The sequence below is a fragment of the Rattus norvegicus genome, chromosome 1, assembly GCF_036323735.1.
Source record: "Rattus norvegicus strain BN/NHsdMcwi chromosome 1, GRCr8, whole genome shotgun sequence".
Classification (NCBI taxonomy): Eukaryota; Metazoa; Chordata; class Mammalia; order Rodentia; family Muridae; genus Rattus; species Rattus norvegicus.
In genome coordinates this window covers 57,983,981-57,993,841 of record NC_086019.1, presented here as the reverse complement: position 1 = coordinate 57,993,841, position 9,861 = coordinate 57,983,981, and the positions used below count along the sequence as shown (strand labels likewise).

General features: G+C 48.0%; 1 long non-coding RNA gene across 1 annotated transcript in view; it reads left to right on the top strand.

Moving 5' to 3' along the window:
• Positions 1–4,031, top strand: part of LOC120100106 (uncharacterized) — a 55,696-nt gene extending 51,665 nt beyond the window's left edge. Inside the window, exon 5 of the long non-coding RNA XR_005499870.2 lies at positions 4–4,031. This is a non-coding gene — a long non-coding RNA (uncharacterized LOC120100106). The remainder of the gene's footprint in view (positions 1–3) is intronic.
• Positions 4,032–9,861: the final 5,830 nt, after the last annotated feature.

Genomic DNA, 9,861 nt, shown 5'->3' with positions numbered 1-9,861 from the left:
CAGTGATACCACGCTCCGGGAAGTCTTCAATGTGACTCATCAGAGCACTTGGCACCGAGTAACTCAACTAACATCTGCTGAATGGATGAATAATTTAGGGGATTTCGAGAAGGCCACTAGGAGGCTTGGCAGTCTGGTTAGTGACTGAGATTGTCTAGGAGAAACTGGGGTGCTCAAGACCTATGGGAACAAACACCGTCTCTGCATGGACTAAAGCGTCACGTTCACTCAGGCATTCTCCACTGTGACATCTGTCCTGCGTTGGTCCCAGAGAACAGCAACCTTGGTGTCCCGACATCGGGCTAGCCATCTTCATTGCCCTCTCCCTCCTTGTCCACAGAAGGCCATGTAGACGGAGGTACTAATTATGGAACTTTAATTAATGCCTTTCTATTCTCAGCCACAGAGACACGTGAAATGACCACGTGGATGAGATAACCGTGTGAGCAGAGTGGAGACACAGGTTAGCATCTTTACCCCAGGCAGGTGAGACTGTGTGGATGAGCTGAAGTGCTGAGGTTACCTCAGGCTGCTAGTGCTAAGATTTATGATGTTCGGTGATGTCACACAGCATTCCAGCAGTGCTGCTCAGCTTGAGACCTCAAAGCAGAAAGCAGACAGCTGGCGGGCACCAGATTCCATTTCAGCTTCCGTCTACTCGAAACCTTAAGGAATTGGGTTCACAGCCCTGTAAAACCATGGTCTCTTCTATGGGAAGCTGAAGGAAGCACAGACATGGACTCTCTACTCTCGGTAACTCGTGGGACACTGACCATTTGAGATCCAGATGGCTTTCAGGTGAGAGCAGGGACCTTTCACCCTGGTGCCAATCTTTAAATTTGCCACCATTACCAAGATATATCCCAGTTCCTGCTCACACAAGTCTCTGACCCATGCTGATGAAGCTCAGTGTGTTTGTATGCATGTCTCCTCCCACAACCTAGAGAAGAAGCAGAAAGAGGCAGTAACCTGACCAGTGATGTTCACAGGAAGCTTCTACAGTGTATGCTTGACTGCATGTACCTGTAAGTTTAATTTCCCCAGAAACTCTCTAGGCAGGCTCCACTGCACTCCACATTTCATAGGAGCAGTAAAGAAACACAGAAAAATTAAGTCACTGGGCTCAGAAAACACACAGCCAGTGAGTGGAAAGTGCCACACACGGCAGTGGCTCACCCCCAAACAAAACATTGCATCTACCTTTAGTATCCTGACCTTTTTGAAAGAGAAAATGATTTCTGGACACTTACCTGAGTTTTGCTTTAAATTTGAAAAACAACTGAAGTCATTATAAGATTTAACAGATGTTAGAGGAGCTGGCATCTGGGACTGGACTGTGGTGACCAGATGTTTGTCATACCTGGGGTGGCTCCAGAGGTGTCCTTATTTCACCTTGTGTAAAGCAAGAGCCAGGCCCCTGAGGCACCCTGGGCCGTCCCAACATGGTTTGTACTGTGGCAGCCTCTGGAGCTGGCAGGAAAGCAGACTCCAGGCCCACCCTGCTCTGCTGACATGGGTCCTGCCCTGAGCCACATACCCACTTCAGGACACTGCTTCTGAGCTACTCTAAGCCCCAGTTCTGTGGTTCATAGTCTGAGGTTGTGGCTATGATGTAACAGGTGGTGTGGTTAGCTGAGCACAATCATTGATGGTAAGATGGCTTCCTTGGCACTGGTGCCAGAGCCACGGCCACTTGGCCTTCTCCTCATTGATTCTCGAGATGGGCTGGGATCTCAATTACTTTTCTTAATCACTACTTAGAGGGGAAAGCTTGACCATTTACTCATGGGGCAGGAGAACTTGTCCCAAGTGCCCGAGACGAGTAGTGTCAGAGCTATGATGATCTGCCAGAGCATCCAGTGTACTTGCTGGGTTTTAGGGTCACTGCACCACAGAGAGTATGCTGTACCCAGGTACCTGCATTTTACAAAGCTATGGGGGTTGAAGCCACAGCCTTCGCTGGGGCTTCTGGATCAGCTAAAGTAGGGAAGCTAGGTAGATATGACAGATGAGGGATGTTCCAGGAAAGAAGATGGTGACAGAGAGGTTGAGGGAGCCCCAGGACTCAGACACAAGTGTCCCATTATCAATCTCTGGGCATGGGCCCAACTGTCATGCTTTTGATCAACCCTGTGCACCCTAATTTTGGATAAACAGATCTACAAATCCTCCTTGAAGCCATGCTCTCAAGGTTACAATCCCTGCACGAATCCAGATAGGTGCACCTGACAAGCCAAACAGCCAGCCGGGGCCTGTTATGTAACTTACTACTGAAATCACAAACTAGCTTGGCTTCCCAGGGCCAGGCTGTAAGCAGACCAACAGGTTCCCCTGGGACCTGGCCCTGGAATCTAGTAGGGTGATGTAATGTACTTGGAAAAAAGGGAGTCGGGAAGCCCTGAGCTGTCTCTGGAGAAGAAGGTCCAGGACCCCTAACCTTTCTGTGGAGGCAGAATTCTTCCAGGCTCTCTGGCAATATGCAGGTTGTTCTCTCAGGGGTGCCACTGGGCCTCTCTGTCTATGAGAAACCCAGAGTAGCATCTGTGATTGGTTCTGAGTACCAGGCTAGGCTACTACAGGAAGCCGAGAGAGCCTGGAATTTCAATCTTATAGCAGGCAGAAGGCTTAGGAGTTCCCAAGATGGAGGCTTTTGATTCCTGGAGAAAACGATAGAAAACCATTCATGGTCATCAAGGAAAATGGTAACTGCCCGATTACCTTCTGTGAGGCTTCTGTAAGGCTGCTGTCTGAGTCACCCTGACCTTTTTCCCTGAGTGGACAGCAGCATGTTGCCTGACACTTCAGGAAGCATGTCCACCAAGGAGAAGGGACTGACTATCCCAGGACCTCCAGGCTGCATGTTGTTGAATATTATGTGCTTCACATACCAAAGGCACTGAGACCGACTTGAGCAGTCACCAACAGACAGCACTGCACTGAACACAGAGAAACAGGTTTTACAGGACATGTGGGAGTCAGAAAAGTGGGTGAGAGATCGAAGTCCCAGTACAAGGGAAGAAACAGAGTGTTCTGGAACCTGGAGTGCCCCGTGAGGGTGAGGTTAAATGCTAAGCATCTCTGTTTTTAAAATACATTAAGTGGTGAGCTTTTCCTCTTGGATACAATCTGAGGCACATTTAAAAATAAATGCTGCCAGTGTTTCCTTCCCCAGGGAAGAGTGACAAGACCCTCCCCACACCAAGCTTTCTCCATCTTCAAAACCTACATTACCTCTGTCTTCGAAAAAGTCCCGAGTTGCAGTAAATCTAAGGTCTTTCTCCACCAGAGTCCTCATCAATCCAGGATGAAGAATCCTAAAGACCAGAAAAGTTCCAAACGTCTTCCCTCGAAGCATGTGCCTGCAAACAAAATCCCCACAGCAGTACTGCAGGATTCAGAGGGGTTTTTGTCTTTTTTAATTTATGTATTTATTTATTTCGAGGCAAGGTCTCATTTAGTCTAGGCTGGCCTCAGACTTAGTATGTAGCTAAGGATCTCCCTACCTCCACCTACTGAGGACCGGGATTGTAGACATGGCACCACTCTGCCTGGTACATTGTGCTGCTCCCGAGCTGCTCTAAGCTCCATTCTGTGATCCATAGTCTTTGAGATTGTGGCTATGACAGAACAGGTGGTGTGAACCCCAGAGCTTTGTACATGCTAGGCAAGCACTATACCAACTGAGATAGGCCCAAGCCACAAGAATTTCATGTTCATTGGTGCCCTAGCCCTGAACCCTGTTCGGGAGCCCCATGTTCACAGCCATCCATCTGCGGCCTAGGTGCTATCCCTGTGGATTCTGCTCGGGCATGCCTCCCTGGTTAAGGGCGATGGCTTGCAACCATTAACAAGCGGCCAGAATTTTGTAAACAGCCATGCCTTGCTGCCAGTGTTTTAAGCAGTCAAGTCAAACTAAGGGGCAACATTCTTTTCCACAGCACCGAAAGTGACTTGATTCACCAAAGGGCGGGCCCCTCTTCTAGGTGACCAATGGCATCGGGAGCAGGAGACCCAGCCATTGACACAGTCTGTACCTGTTTCCTTTAGGTGACTGAAAATCTAAGGGCTACAGGTCGATGGCTTTTCTTCAGCTTGGAGGACGGGTAGAAGAGGAAGCAAAGTGCTGAGATGCATCTGCTCAACACATGAATTACAGCAGCTGCAGCTTGTAAACAGCCATGTTCTACAGCTGCAGCTTGAGCGTGTTCTCACTGCAGAAAGAAGGTTCTGTGCCTGGGTGACAGGACTGTTCATTTGGGGGACCTTTTACAGGGAAGTTCATGGGGTACCCCATCTGCACTGGAACTTCAGCTTCAGAGGTAGGCTGGGAACCAGTGGATCCCTCTTCTGTGAATAGGTATTGCGGGGGGGGGGGCTCCCTAGGTCAGGAATTGATGGATCTTCTAGCCAAGAGCACAGGATCCTTTCTGGTTTTCTTCCGAGTAACAGAGCCCATTAGGGCACAGGTGTGTACTGTTTTCCACCTGACTAAGGACACACAACCTTGTGGTGACTTTTCTCATAGCCCATCCCTCCCCTTCCAGTATGTACGTGCACAGACACAAGCACATGCACACACTACCAACACGTCTGATACAGGTATTAAATAAACATGATTTCGTAACCTCCCCAAGCAAGGACACCAGTCAGCCTAATAACAGTACAAGAAGAAATGTTTGAAAGTAAGAATTGGGCTCTCTCTATTCCATTTAAAATAAGCCCGGTCACACTGTTCATCGTTTAAACCACTCAAACTAGTAAATTGGCACACACTGGCCCTGCTCTAAATGCATTATTTATTTTGTTAAAAAATTTATAGTGTGCTCATCAATAATGTAACTCACAGGAGAATGCAAACTCACTTCAGGACATACCTCACCTGAGGGCTCCGCCTTCATTCCCTGTTATAGCCACTCCTGGTCAAACTGGCCTGTGTGAGAAACTGGCAGCCAAGTGGCCAGAGGAGGAGGGATATTCCACCTCTGCCTACTGAGGTAGTGAGGCAGCCCAGGGCCTTGTCCGTGTCCACGTCACTGCTCTTGGCTTGTGGTAAACCCCAGACCTAAAGACTTTGTTATTCTGTTGGAGTCTGAAGTTTGCAAAACCAGCTGCTGAGGGATTAGGAGCTGTGGGAGTGTTGCAGGGACCTGTTCCCAGGAACACACCAGTCACTGACTGTGGAGAGAGGGAAGAACCAGACACAGAGTGTTTCTTCACCTTCCAGGAAGGAGCTCCCCCAATTTGACTTGAAGTTGCTCTTCACAAAAATCCCCAGAGCACAGGTCTTGCAAGTCTAACCATTAACACTCCTCCATGGTCTGACCAGGCATTAATAAGATCCTGTGGGGTCTAACAGCTCTGCCTCACCCTCTAGACCAGTGGTTCAACCTTCTGAACACTGCGGCCCTTCAGTACAGTTCCCTCATGCTGTAGTGACCCCCAACCACAAAGTTACTTCACTGCTACTTCATAACTGTAACTTTGCTGCTGTTGTGAATTGTAATGTAAACATTTCTGATGGTCTTAAGAAACCTCTGCGAGACCCTCCTTTAGACCCAACCAACACCCAGGCGACATAGGCCTCACTCCACAGACTACCTCTGCCTGTGCCTCCTCACATCCGAAGATGAGGTGAGCAAGGGGAGGAGACTTTTCAGGCTGGCCCTCCTGGCTTATGTGGGCCCAGAATCCCGTGTTCCTTTCCAGGTTCAGCAGGAGGTGGCTGTCGGTCTTTGTGGAGATAGCACAGGCTTCCCCAGCTGTTCCTTTCCATGTCCCATGACACAAGGCCATCTTCTTCAGCCAGACAGTGTGGCAGGGGCCAGGCCCATCTAGAGCCAGGGCATGAAAACCAGCTTTGTTAGGTCAGAAATATCTCCAGGCCTGGGCTAAAATGTGAACCCAGGAGCAGCTAACAGGCCAGTAGTTCAGGAAGCAGAGCCTAGGCTGCTTCTTAAAAAAAGAAGGAAGGAAGGAAAGAAGGAAGGAAGGATTTCATGATTTTGTAACCTCCCCAAGCAAGGACACCAATCAACCTAATAACAGTACAAGAAGAAATGTTTGAAGTAAGAATTGGCTCTCTATTTCATTTAAAATAAGCATGCATGATCACACTGTCCATCATTTAAACCATTCAAACTTCCTCCCTTGCTTTCCTCCTTCCTTCTTTCCCTCCTTCCTCCTTTCCTTCCTTCCTCCTTCTTCCTTCCTCCTTCTTCCTTCCTTCCTTCCTTCCTCCTTTCCCTTTTTCCTTCCTTCCTCCTTTCCTTCCTCTCTTCTTTTCCTCCCTCTCTCCTTCTCTCCTTCTCTCCCCTCCCTCCCCCCCTCCCTCCTTCCTTCCTTCCTTCCTTCCTTTCTTTTTTGACCCAGGGTTTCTTGGTGTGGCCCTGGCTCTCCTAGAATTCACCTTGTAGATCAGGCTGGCCTTGAATTCAAAGATCTGCCTGCCTCTGCCTCCAGAGTACAGGGATTAAAGTCATGCGCCACCACCTAGATGAGTAACCTGGAATTTTAAATGAAATCTGGTTCAGTTGGAGCTCACCAGCAGTCCCTTGGGATATAATTTCTAGCTTCTGTCTTGAACACAGCCCCCTGTTTGACAGAGAGGAGCCTATGCAATCACCCCACCATTTAAAGAGAAACTGGGTTTAGAATTTAAACCCACAATGCTATGTGACAATTTTGTGGGAATCCACTGCTCCATGGTGAGAGAAGGGTAGTGTGTAAAGTCCATTGTGCTTCCTCTGACTCAGGGTCTTGACTCTAAGTCCCCAAATTTACAAAGCCGTGTGACAGTAGTGCTCAAAATCCAGTGCTCCCTGGTAGGGAAGGGTGCTGCCACAGCCCCATATCTGTCTATATCAGTGCCAGCCACACTTACACAGGGAAATCATGCCTCATGAATCCTGAAGTCCTCCCATCCTGCCCAGACCCAAGTCTATCTTATCTGAGGTGAATCAGAAACAGCATGGGATTTCCCCAGCAGGATACAGAGGAGACTTTCATCATTGTACTTGACAGGGTAAGCCAGCTAGCCTTCCAGAACAGGGTAAGTGGAAGCCTCACAAAATGCTTGGAATTTAGCACATCTAAGTGTGATCCACACGAACTTCCTGTCCCAAGGCTTGGGGGCAACACTACTGAAACTTCTCAGCGCTGGAGGGGTGTGTGTGTGCCAAATGAAGAGGTGTCTCCCCTCCCATTTTATCAGCCTTTAATTTCCACAATGAGAAGTTTGCACTTTTATCTCCTGGGTCCAAAGCCTTGTAATCTCTGGAATCCAAGACCTGGTCTCAGATCTCAGGTTTAGGGCCTGCCCTCTGCCCTCTGTCCATGGCAGGCTGTTTAACACTTCTGGGTTTTTGCCTTTCTTATCTTTGGAGGCAAGCCTTTGAGGAGATAAGCTAGCATTCCTAGGCAGGCACTCTTCCCCGCCCCAGAGGTGTCTCCATTAGCTGGTGATGTCTTTAGACAAAAGGGGATCACCAAAAAACTACCTATGATGCAACCTGGCAACTGGAAGACCAACATTTTGAAATTACTCAATGTCTGAAGTCCCAAACTGTCTGGAAACATTGGCAGTTCAAAGTGGAGGCCATAGGCTGGGGGTGAGGGTGGGGGATGCAGAGGTTGTGGGTAGGAGCTGAGGGGCTCAGGCTTCTTTAAATAAGCAAAGATGGTTCTTAACCCTTCACCCCTGGAAGGGGAAAGCGTGGAGGAACTTTACAGCTCCATTAAGAACAGAGTTGAAAAACACCACTGACAACGGAGCAAGGTGGCACATGTCTATAATCCCAACACTTGGAAGGCCGAGGTAGGTAGATCTCAGTGAGGTTAAGGCCAATTTGTCTACATTGTTTGTTCCAGGACAGCACAGAGATCCTGTCACCCTGTCTCACAGCAACAACTACAACAACAACCAGCCAGCAACCCCTTCCTCCCCATAACCAGTCCCCAGAAAGAGGCCTGCCTAATTCATGCCAATTTCTTCATTCAATCACAGATGTTGGGAATTCATGCTAGAATAGTCTTAGCTTTAGCCTTGTCTATGCAGCCTTAGGATAGTTTATAGCTTAGAAACTGCAGGAAGTAAGTTCAGGCAGAAGCTATGATTGCTGTAGCAAACTCTCCTGAAGACAGAGGTCTAACTGTGGGTGACAACTCACGAGTCTTCTGCTACTTCTCATGGAGAGTAGACAGCCTCTGGAGTTAAGAGAGCTCAGTCCGAGGAGTTCTCACCTGCCAGAGACATTGTGACCATTGTGCTGTGATTTCCACAACAATGTTCCCACCCAGAGATGCTTTACTCTTCAGTCCTCGGAGCTGAAGTTCAAGTTCAGGTCCATAGGACTCCATGCTGTTGATCCCCATACTCAGTAATAGGGCAACTGAGGCATGGCTGAACCCCGTGCTGCAGAGCCCTTCTGCTCACAGATGGTTTTGCAGCTGTGACACAGGATCAGTTCCCCCCCTCTTTCCTTTGTTCTCAGCTTTTAGCCATTTTGGTTTTCCTGCATTTCTGGAAACAAAATCATGTTGATCAACAATCAGAGAAAAGGAGGCAGTAGACATATATGACATGATACAGTGCAAGAAATTAGTTTATGTGGTGTTGGGGATGGGCAATTCTACAGGGCAAGCCACCAGACAGGATAGGCTGGACCATTGTCACAATGTGGAACAACTGTTGATGGAGGACATTATTACTTGGGAACTGTCCATGCTTGAATGTCTTCAACTGATGATCCAAGCACCTCACTAAAGCTCAATGATGATGGATGTTATTTGAAGTAGTTGCTTTCCCAATGTTGGCTGCATCTATAGAGTGTCTGCCCAAGTGATAGGAGCTGAACCCAACCTAGATGACACATGAACTAGCTCTCACAGCCTGCCCTTGACAAGTCAACATCAATGACAAAGCCATTCTTCTGTCCCCAATGGTTCTATCATTTATAACCAAACACACAGTTAACCATTCCTTCTAGGAGCACACCAAACATTGACTGAGAGTCGCTCTTCCCTTTGACAGCCTGTGTGTCACAAACTGTCATCAATAGTTGCTTGCTGTCAATTCATCTCAGGAAAGATGAAGAGTGGTGTAGATACCAACATTAAGAACAAAATCAGGAAGAAGTCCCATGACAGTGCAGTCCCACAAGTATAACTAACTGGTCTTGGGGTTCAAATCAGTATTTATAGCTACAGATTGTGCATGACTTACACCGACTCATGACCAGTCAACTTTTGATTGGTGTGAAAGTGGTTAAGTTAGCCAGGACAAATGGCTAACTGAGGTGCCTATTAAGATATCAAAGAGGACACTGGGGCCAGGCTCTGTCAGCATCTCAAGTACCTGAAATAGAGTCCTGGCTCCTCTCAGGACTTCTTACCCCTGCAGTCTGCCCTCCATCCACTGAACTTTGCTTCCCTTTCCCTAGCTTCTGATTTCTATATATCTCAGCCATTTTGGCTACATGCTCTCTTGGTTTTCTTGTGGCCTCTAGCTCCTCATTCTCTTGGTTCTCCTTCTCCTAGTCCCCTCTTATGTCCCCCTCTCTTCTCTCCTTCCATGGCCTGGTCTATTCTGCTGGCCGTATTCCATTTGGACTGTTCCAGATGCCACTGGCTGTTTGCTTCCTCATATCTATGTTAAAAATCTCCTCAGCCATACATTGAAAACTTCATGTCCCCATTTTCATTCGATGGTCAGTGGAAATTGCACTTTGAGTCTTAGGACCTTTCCTAAGCCTGGGAATAATTGCTATGGTATCTTCCTATCATGCTTTGCAGTGCAGTGGCCAGCCATGCATGGATACAAAGGAAGAGCCAACATGTTGTTGCTAAGCCTGATGCTCAGTGTGT